At 29.7% G+C, this 11558-nt stretch overlaps 2 long non-coding RNA genes across 2 annotated transcripts; one reads left to right on the top strand and one right to left on the bottom strand.

Annotated features, from left to right (window-relative positions):
• The first annotated feature begins 1176 nt into the window (after nucleotides 1-1176).
• Nucleotides 1177-5380, top strand: LOC126884679 (uncharacterized). The gene is made up of 4 exons (XR_007698124.1): nucleotides 1177-1418; nucleotides 1528-1688; nucleotides 1810-2043; nucleotides 4837-5380. It is a non-coding gene; the product is annotated as an uncharacterized LOC126884679 (long non-coding RNA).
• Nucleotides 5381-5868: 488 nt separating this feature from the next.
• On the bottom strand, nucleotides 5869-11121 carry LOC126884680 (uncharacterized). The gene is made up of 2 exons (XR_007698125.1): nucleotides 10799-11121; nucleotides 5869-7822 (listed from the first exon to the last, which is right to left on the bottom strand). It is a non-coding gene; the product is annotated as an uncharacterized LOC126884680 (long non-coding RNA).
• Nucleotides 11122-11558: the final 437 nt, after the last annotated feature.

The following is an 11558-nucleotide window of genomic DNA, read 5'->3' as shown; positions in this document are numbered from 1 at the left end:
TAAATAAAAGATAGTACGCCACTGAGATATGTGAAATTAAAAATGATTTTTGAATTTCTCGTTCAATAGGGAATTTGCCTAAAATTTTTAAAATCAAAAAAATTGTATAAATCACAACAGAACATAATTTAAAACCTGTATCAAAAATAAAAAAGTTTTGTTTGTCTGTCGTTTGGCCCCTAAAGACGACTAAAAATTCAACTTATATCAGCCACCCCAAAATGCGTCGTGACGTCACGGCGTTGTACGTTTACATTCTACACCAATTGTATATATAATTTTAAATTAGACATTATAAACGTCAGTAAAAAATACAGTTGGGTGACGTTAAAAGTGTTTTGGATTGTTTGAAATACTCATAGAAAATTTGTACTTTTACAAAATAGTTTTATTTTCAATAGTAAACCTTCTTTCCTTTCCTTTAAAAACTGTATCAAACTCCAATCTCAACAAACGTATATATTATTACAACGACATACGGTAAATGTTATTAGAATATATATATTTTTCCTTTATTCCCCGACGGCGAGCTGGGCAAATACCCAAGTAGGTGGAGGCCAATAAGCTAAAGAAGAAGAAGAAGAATACCCGTAAATATAACCATAAACGGAACTACATAGTTAAACACTGTGACGTCACGGGTCGTTTGAACTATTTTAAAATAAAGAAGACTTTAAATTTGTACTTCTAAGTTATTATGAGTTTTTGAACCGTGAAATTTTGGAAATCTCAATTTATACAAAACTGAACATTATTATGCAATAAAAAAATGTGCAAGTTCCCTATTTACGACAGAAAACTTTTCTTGTCTTATTTTTATATTATGAGGCGCCGTTTTTATACAATATAATAAAACATCTTAACGCTTATACCAATTATTAAAAATTATTCGAGGTAGTTTCTATATGCATAGAAACTTATTTGAAATACTTTGTAAACGTTATGATGTTTTATTTTTTTGTCTAAAAACGGCGCCTCATATGAAAAAAAGGCAAAAAAATTATTGTCGTAAATTGAAGGAGGAATTTAACCATGATTTTTAATTTGACACATCTCAGTGTCGTACTAGTTTTTTCTTTAAAAAAATTCAGACAGTGATCCGTACGCGCGCCAATGGTGAATATAAAATTATTCTGTCACCTTTAAAGCGCGCCACGCACGGCGAGCTAAGCTATAATATATATTTCAGATTTCGGATTTATTCGCGCTGCATGTCTCTTTGACTTTTGTTGGTGGAGACAAGAGACAGTTGACAATTCCTGACTGTAAATTGTCAGATTTTTGGTTTGATTGTTGTTTTTTTGCCAAAAACTTTTTGGTTAACTTTTACTTATTTATTTTTAGAGGTGATAATACATATTTTTATATAAATATAACTAAATCTTACATTTTTTTAGTGGTAAAAATAAGATAAAAAAGTAAGTATTTATTACATTTTAATGCATTATAAATATGGAACTAAAAACAGTACACATATTATTTTTATCAGTATGTATTAATTTATTAATGAATTATTGTTATTTACAGATGAGTGATCATTTTACATCCATCCAGCGATGAGAATTTAGAAGGAATTGACACTTAGGGAGTACCAAAAAATTTAGATTATTTTGAGGAAACTGTGCCTTTGTTCGATGGCGATAAGTATGTCCTGGAACATTTTGGCATCATCAGAGTAAAAGTAGTAGGTAAGCTTATCAGAAAGATTTAGGCACTCTAAATATTCTCATTATCAAAAAGGAGATTCGCAAAAGATTTCTCCGTTAAAATGTTTGACCATTTTCATGCTAATGAGGTAATTACTTTTAGAGATGTTACAGGTCCATTCAACACATCCAAAAGTTGTTTACACAAAATAGTAAGGAGAATCACTTTTTTATCTGCTGAATACGTTCGTTGGCCAAATGAGTAAATGACAATGAAAAACAGACTATTTAAAGATATTTTCGTTATTGCAATTTCCCAGGGGGCTTATGTGAAAATCGATAAACCAAAGGAAGATCCAGATTCATATTAAAATAGGAACAAAAATATTCAATACAGGTAAAAATATGTAATATTTTTGTAATTACATATACAGAGTTAACCTAGTTAAACAGGGTTAAGGCCGGTTTTTCAGTGATGGGTTAACCTATTTGTTTTTCAGTCACCGAAATATTTATGGTTAATCAGTTTTTCAGTACTAGGTTAGAGATTAAGCCCGTTTAAATTAACCAAGATTTTAACCGATACTCGTTAGATGGTTTAACTCCGAATTTTGTGGTTACGCTTGTGCATGGGTGCAGTGAATGCATCAGAGTCGAATTTGGAATGTTTATTTTGAAGAGAATAGTTAGGTATTTTGTTTTTATCGTGGGAAGTATTCTTCCTTGTTATTATTATAAGAAAATTATATATTATTATGGTTATTATAATAGGAAGGAATTGTAAGGAAATATGTTTTTATAACTGTAACAGGTATCTATGTTTACACATACTTTAACAGGATTTAATGCATGATTCCTAGTAATATTTTTAAAAGATAATTATGTCTATACAGCAAAATAATTATTTACTACACAGTTCGACTTCTTATTTCCTGGCTACTAATTTCCAATAGCGATATCACCCTGGTCTTTGACAAACGAAATCGGCAAAAAAATTCTAAATCGTCCCAGTAATTGTAAATGGTCTCTTCTGTTATGAAACCGAGGTAGATGCTATGAACTAAATAAAGAATCCGAACTTGATATTCCATTAAACATTTTTTTTTAATTTGGTTATGAAATTGTTTTTATATATTCTTTTGAAGTTATACTTCTTTGCGATCGAGGGTGAAATTTTATACTTGCCTGGTGCATGCGCAGGACAGACAGTATGTAGTTCGTTGCTAATCTTTCAAATTATGTAGGTATGTATCAGCGCAAATAAGTCATTAAAAGAATATATTAGTGTTTTTAGTAAATGTATTATTTATTATAATTTTTGTGTCTTTGGATTTGTCTTCCTCAGTAATAAAATATTTTATAATAATAGTAAGTATATTTCCTTTAAATTTTAAAGTATTTTGTCAGTATGTATGAGAAATCTTGTAACCTGTCAAAGCAAAGGGATTTAGCTCAGTGGTAGCACGTTCGACCGGAGATCGAGAGGTCCCTGGTTCAAATCCTTGTGTTATCTAACTTTTTTTTTATTTTAGTATTGTTTTAATAAAAATTTTTGGAAAGTAGTAAGTAAAAATTAGTTTAATCTTTAAATACAAATAACCTGTTGAAAGTATATTTATTTCGTTGAAATCATATATAAGTATAACTTCTTAGGTGCGTACAAAGTACACACACATTCTTTTTTTCTGTCAAATTGCTCATTATTTCTCGAATTGCACATGCGCAAGTACAATTACTGCAGCCAACATAAGAAAAAAAGTGGTTAGCTAACTGAAATTTTTTAAACTTGGTTTAAAGCACTGAAAAATGCTAGGACAGTTAAAATATTGGTTAAAATTTAAACTAGGTTAGCTAACCAACATTTTAACCTCTCACTGAAAAACCGGGCCTTAGACATGCAATTTATTTGAAAATTAGTTTATGTATACAAATAGGGCCAGTTATCCATTCATAGTTTTCAAACCTCTCTAAACTATCTGTACTATCTATTACCCAAAGACATTGGATATTATTTTAAATGTGTATAAATATGAAACAATTTAACAGAAATTTTCATTAGACAATGATAGATACAATAAGTTGTCCTCCTCACCAACAAATACATTTTAACCCTTAATTACAGACATTCCATTATTACAATGTTACAGAGCCCCAGTATTTTTTACCGGTCATTATAAAATAGAGTCGATATATAGGTAAAGCTAATAAAAAGAAAACATAAAAATTATGCATTATTATTTTTCTGGAGTCTCTAGATATGGGAGAGCTGGTGAAATGAGTGATTTTTAATAATATAATACAAGTTTTTTAAAGAATAATCTAATAAACGATAATTGTGGTAACATTTTTGGTCTATTGGAACAAACGGCCATAAATGCTATGAACAAAAATTTTGATTTTTGTAACAAATAAACCTAACATAGAATTACAAAGAAACAGAAAATAGCATTTACAAAAATTTATACATCCATGAAAAAAAATCTGCAAGAGTTTAAATTGTGACAAAATTAAATGGCAATTCCATTTTTGCAAAGTTTCCTCCTCCAAATTTAATCTTCATTAAAGGTCCCCGATGATTTTCACAGTCCATTTCTTCACTTTTTCCATAAAAACACAAAAAAATATTATAAACATTTCACATTTCACCCATGTAAGACTAATTAATACTTACTTAAAACAGACCTCTAGTAATTTTTACCGGTTAAGATTTTTATGTGGGTTACAAAAGAAAAAAATATTGACAATACACACTACCCGCTTTGACTAGTACTGATATACAAACTGCCCGAGAGGTACAGAGACACATGAACTTAAGTGGTGAGGTTACCACAAAATTTGCATTGTAGGAATGCCCACCGGTAATAAATATCTGATCTCTGTAGTTAAGGGTTAGCGCCGGACTCCACTTGCGATTTGCAGTCGCGAAGATTGAACACATTGTTTCAAATACAAGTCAATCCATGATTATTTAGTCGTAAATGGATTGACTTGTATTTGAAACAATGTGTTCAATCTTTGGGACAAAACTATCGCACAACTACAAATCACAAGTGGAGTCTGGCGCTTAAAGTGCATTTAATATACCTATATTGATAAGCTTTACAGAAGATCTGTGCTTGGACCCACAATTTTGAGAATGCAGTTAATTTTTATATTCATATCACTCAATAGGCACATATTTTTGTTTCAGGCACAAATGGTTTATGATCACGAGAAAATGATCAGGGATATATTTGTTGTATATCCAGGTTCTGTACACTATAGCAGAGTTTTAAGGAGATCCAATTTGTTTGCAGCTCTTCCACAAAGATGTGGTGAATACTATATTTTAGGTGATAGTGAATACACATGTTTAAACATTTTTTGACTCCAGTTAAAGACAAGGGTCATTTAACAAGACAGTAAAGAAATTATAATTATTGTTCAAAAATACATATGGGATAGAGCATTGTTTTGGATTTCTCAAACAAAGATTTATAGGCAGCTGTATCACCATCCATTAAGAAATATTAGAGATATAGTCCCATTTATAAGGGCTAGTGCAGTGTTACATAACTTAGCAATTGATGATAATTTGCCCATCAATTGAATGTTGATGCACCTCATCTTCTCATTACCAACAAATATGAAATTGATGCTGTATATAGGTGGTGTTACAAAAAGAAATTCATGCAAGGTTTAAATTTGATTTTGTAATAATTGTGTTTAATAAACTATATTCAGACACTTTCAAATTATTTGCTTTATTAAAACAAACCATCATTTTATAATAACCTATGTATCGATGGCTTTAGTATGAAAACCTCCTATCTTATTTTGAATGAACTGAATTTCACAAGGTAGGGTCACCAGCGACCCCAAAAATATTTTTAAAAATAAACGACATTTCAATATTTTTTAAACTTATTTAGCAAACATAAAGGATTCGATTTCTAATCAGAAATTGTATTGTTACATAACAATAAGCAATACTAATATACAGAGTAAGTCAAAATATAAAAGCACTTATATTTGACATATCGATGGCAGAAAGGCAGGACCTCATAACTGAAAAATTTGTATAAAATGAGTTACTTCGGTTTTCACTTTAGAATAAGTGTATCAGCACCTATTACACATACACTTATTCTAAAGCGAAAAGCGAAGAAACTCATTTTCAGTTATGAGGTCCTGCCTTTCCGCCGTCGATATACTTTATAAGATATCATTGATATAAACAAAGTTAGAAGTTGAATAGTTTATTTTTATATTATTTACAATCTTTACAAATACTAAATTGATGTTCTGCACAGTAAACACAAATATAGCAGCCTTTTCTATCCTCAGGTGGGGTCAAAAATCAGAAATGTGCTGCATTTACGACTAAATGTGAACTTTCATAAAAACATACGTATCATCGGAGTAACTCGCATGTCAAAAAAATTTGAGCGGTGGGGTCACAGGTGACCCCACTTCGTGGTTCTAGGGTTAATAATAATTTTGGATATTGTGAAAAATGAAAGGTAGTTTACTCTTTAATAAAATTCATATTTTTTGACAAACCTAGTATACAACTGAAAATTTTTTATATTTGATGGTTGTTTAAAGGTTTCAAATCATGCAAAGCTTTTATAAAGAATAACTTGTTCCTAAAATTGATAATAAAAAAGTTTTTCATATGGTTCCAACCATGGACGTATAAATAAAGATATATCTTTATTTATACGTCCATGGTTCCAACTTACTGAGACATAAATTTCTTTGCATTTATTTTATTATATTATGATAAGGTTATTAAAAGGCTACAAATGTAAAAACATGCATTTTAACTTTTGTTCTGTGTCATGGATAACATACAGTCAATATTTCACATAATGTTTTATGTTGTTCATAAAACAACAGCTAACACACTACATATTTACATAATTAACTATTTAGATAGGAAATAAGCCACAATTAAATAAATAATTTTATTAACGTTTCGACACCCAACTCGGATGTCGTTGTCAAAATACAAAATACTACTAAATTAAACAAAATTTTTTTGTTGCTAAGTAAAAAATTCTTCTAATAATTTATTTAATTTGACTCATTTATATTGGCAATTCAGACATATATTATACATTTTAAAGTAGAAGACTTTAAAATGATATTGCCAATATTTATGAGTTGCGTTCCTGGGACGAATTTACTGAAAGATAGTTCATTCGATTACATGAAATCAACCTCAACTCAAGAATATCCGTCACAAAAAAAATCATAGCATGTGATCTGTCTTTAAAAAGACAACCAAATGCAACGATGACAGTAAAATTCTCGCGTTAGAGATTCCATAGTAAATCACTTTTTTTGCATTTGGTTGTCTTTTTAAAGACAGATCACATGCTATGATTTTTTTTGTGATGGATATTCTTGAGTTGAGGTTGATTTCATGTAATCGAATGAACTATCTTTCAGTTAAGTCGTCCCAGGAACGCAACTCATAAATATTGGCAATATCATTTTAAAGTCTTCTACTTTAAAATGTATAATATATGTCTGAATTGCCAATATAAATGAGTCAGATTAAATAAATTATTAGAAGAATTTTTTACTTAGCAACATTTTTGTTTAATTTAGTAGTCTTTTGTATTTTGACAACGACACCCGATTTGGACGTCGAAACGTTAATAAAATTATTTTTTTCAATTTAATTGTGGCTTATTTCCCATCTAAATAGTTAATCATAAAAATGCCACAAGAAAATAGCTTCAGAACAATATTTACATAAAGTACAAATAACACAGAACATACATTTTTCCAAACTTATTGAATTAATTTCTAAAATTAATTTGAATTAGCATTTGTTGGAGTCTTCTTCCTGTGAGCAGATCTCTATCACGAATTCTACCTTCTATATTTATTCCATTGACATTTCCATAATCAATATCTATATGATTGTTTTCTTCATCACCTAAACCAATAGGGGGTACATTATGCATACCAATGCACAAATTGTGCAGCACAGTGCATGCATTATTATTTATTTTATTCAGCCATGGTTGGAGTGTAAAATTCTATGCCTCCACTTTAAAATCCCATTGCATCTCTCTATAGGGGATTCAGTTCTTCTGTGATGAATATTTCTTCTAGAGTAGCAGGTAATGCATTTTGGATGGATGTCAACATCAACTGACTTAGAGCATATCCAGAATCACCTTAAAATAAGAATAATTGCATTGCTACAAAATATTATGTACATTTATGGCCTGAAGACCATGGCAAATAGTTTATGTTAACTCACATTAAAAAAAAAAGACCTGTGTCTGTTGTTATTAATGTTTCTAATAAATTGGTAGGCTACACTATCATTGAAAATACTTATAACTAAGTATCATGACTGCTAATTAAACGAATTACATAATTTGTTGAATCAAAAAGATCTGCAAAATGAAATGAAACTACATACTTGAATTGAAAAGGAGTTTTGTACACATAAATCTATGTATTTACATCAAAATGATGCTGTTAGCGTGATTCCTTGGATAAATAATATGTGCAATAAATAAGGTGATGAATCACCTGTAATTTATTACAAATTACAATCGAAAGTAGCAGAAAATAATATGTATAAGAAAGACGATATTGTTCTGATCTTAATGACCCAGTATCAGATTGAATTATTAAAGAAATTTGGTAGAAACCTCATTTGTATAGATTCCACACATAGCACAAACAGTTATGATTTTCTATTAAGTACTCTTGTTGATGAGTATGGAGAAGGTATTCCTGTGCCATACTTAATTTCAAATAAAACGGATAAATTTTTTATGGCCCATTTCTTTTAAATTATTAAAACTGAAACTGGATCTATAACTGCTAAAGTATTTATGTGTGATGATGATGCTGTTTTCTATAATGCTTGGGTAAGTGTAATGGGTTTACCGCTACCTTGCTTATTTTGTGCTTGGCATGTTGATCAAAACTGGCAAAAACAATTAAAAACAGTAAATAATGGCTCTCAATAAGTTAAAGCTGAAGTATATAAATGTTTAAGACTTCTAATGAACAGTACCAGTGAAAATGAATTTAGCAATCTTCTAGAAAATACCCTAAATGAACTTCACAACAATGGCACTACAAAAGAATTTACTATTTATTTTCAACATAACTATGCTAATTGAGTGAAATCATGGGCATATTATTATAGGTATGGATTGGGAATAAATACAAATATGTATTTAGAAGCATTCCATAAAGTCCTAAGCATATTTTTTATTTGGAAGGAAAGAAGGTAAAAAGACTGGATAAAACGACAGATGATCTAATGAAATTTACTAGGGATAAACTGTTTGATCGATTGACAAAAACAATAAAAGGAAAGTCAACTTATCGAATTACCTTAATCAATAAAAGTCAACAAAGTAGCTTTGAAATAAGAGGAAATTACTGGCATTTTTCAAAATTATACAGGGTGTCCCGAAAAGATTGGTCATAAATTATACCACAGATTCTGGGGTCAAAAATAGGTTGATTAAACCTCACTTATCTATATACAATAGTGCACACAAAAAAAGTTACAGCCCTTTGAAGTTACAAACTGAAAATCAATTTTTTTTTCATATATCGAAAGCTCAGGAGATTCTTTATTGAAAATGGACATGTGGCATTCTTATAGCGGCAACATCTTAAAAACATTAAAGTGAAATTTGTGCACCCCATAAAAATATGGGGGTTTTGTTCCCTTAAACCCCCCAAACTTTTGTGTACGTTCCAATTAAATTATTATTGTTGCACTATTAGGTAAACACAATATTTTTAAAACTTTTTTGCTTCCTAGTATTTTTTTTGATAAGCTAGTGTTTATCGAGATATTTTGAATATTTGTTGAATCCGCCACATATTTGTATATGATTAAGTACGATTATAGAGAGCTGTTAATAATCTGAAAATTTATTTATAATTTAGATCATTTGGTATATTTTGAAAAAAAAGTTACATCTTGATAAAAGGTGACTTATCAAAAAAAGACTAAGAGGCAAAACAGTTGTAATACTGTGTCTATTTAATGGTACCAAAATAATAGTATAATTGGAATGTACACAAAGATTTTGGGGATTAATGGAATAAAACGCCCATAAAATTTTTATGTAAACATCTTAAAAAAGAAGCTGAATCCCGATAAAAACTGGCTTATGTAAAAAATACTAAGAGGCAAAAAAGTTTTAGAAACATTGTTTAACTAATGGTACCACAATAATGAATTAAATGGAACATACACAAAAGTTTGGGGGGGGGGGGCTTAAGGGAACAAAACCCCCATAAAATGTTTATGGGGTGGACAAATTTCACTACCTATATAATTTTATTTTAAGATGTTCCTGCCATAAGAATGCCCCATGTCCATTTTCAATAAAAAATCTCTAATAATTTTCGATATATTGAAAAAAATCGATTTTCATTTTGTAACTTCAAAGGGCTGTAAATTTTTTTTATGAGCGCATTTTTAGGTACTAAGGTAAGTTAGGTGCAATCAAACTATTTTTGACCCCGGAATGTGTGGTATAATTTATGACCGACCAATCTTTTCTGGACACCCTGTATGATATGACAGAGAAAATTATTCAAGTAAAATTTATAAACCCCAATGCAAATACCTGAGGGATCAGTTCTTATTGTACTATTTTTTATTTGCATAAATTCATTATCGCTACTACATTTAGAAGTAAGATAAAATTATTTGCTGATGATATCATTATAATTCATTTTAATAATATCCAGAACAACATAGAAAGTTATTTAAAAACAGTAATTATGGAGGAAGATGATACTTTTTTACCTACATATTTTTAGTAATTAAATAAATGTAGTTAATTAATGGATTAGATCATAAATTGTTACATCCCTTTATTTACAGCGTAAGTTGTGATACAAATTATTAAACTTGAAGGCTAGAAAAAATTTGAAAATTTTGTAGGCATAAACATTTTTGAAAACATGATGTGCTTTATTTAATATCTTACTCATTAAAATAATGGTTAAAAATTCTTGTACCATAAATAAAGTAAATAATCAGGTAATATAGAAATAATTAACAAAATGTTACATTTTTCTGAAAATTCATAATTTTTGGTGTTTAATCTTATGATCTTAAAAATCATAAGGAGGAACACATTTTAATTTGTCACTATTACCTGTATTGACTAAGGTTTGCTTAATACAAATTATTCTTTGAATATACGTATAAAGATGTTTTGTTTGCGTCTTTTGATCCCTGAAAAATTAGGCGAAAATAAAAATTATACATTGAAATTGAAATTAAAATTTTTTTCCTTGCATTCTTGGATGAAATGACAATGACATCCGTCAACACGACTGCTTTCATTAATATTTCTTCATTCTACCACATGGCGCTGCCATCGCGTCAAAATATTTGCAAAAATATATCGCTCCCATATCGCTCGGGTAGGCATATTCGAGATATACATAGGATATTCGCGAAGACTCGCCTGCCGTTGGTGAACTGAAAATCAACTGTCATCAATACGCCTAACTTCACGCGCAACTATGATATGAGAATTATAAAAAAAATGCATTACAATCCAGATCCCGTAATTTTTTGAGCATTATTAGTGAGTACAAAGACATACATAGTAAATTTGGGTCAATGTCTCCACCAACAAAACTTATATCCTGGGAAAAATCAGGATACGTTCGGGATATGCAGCGCGAATAAATCTGTAATATATATTATAGCTTAGCTCGCCGTGCGTGGCGCGCTTAAAGGAGGTAATTTGGAACATTTGTTGTAGCTTTGTACCTTTTGTTATTGTTATAGTTTGGTACTATTATATTGGAGAGTTGCACCGTATGAAAAAAACCAAGAAAGATTCTTTATTATAAATTAAATGTGGAATACAAAAACAATTTTAAATTTAAAATATCTCAGTGGCG

The sequence above is a fragment of the Diabrotica virgifera genome, chromosome 5, assembly GCF_917563875.1.
Source record: "Diabrotica virgifera virgifera chromosome 5, PGI_DIABVI_V3a".
In the NCBI taxonomy this organism is placed as follows: Eukaryota; Metazoa; Arthropoda; class Insecta; order Coleoptera; family Chrysomelidae; genus Diabrotica; species Diabrotica virgifera.
The sequence above is the reverse complement of the archived record's forward strand: the minus strand, read 5'-3'. Positions and strand labels throughout refer to the sequence as shown.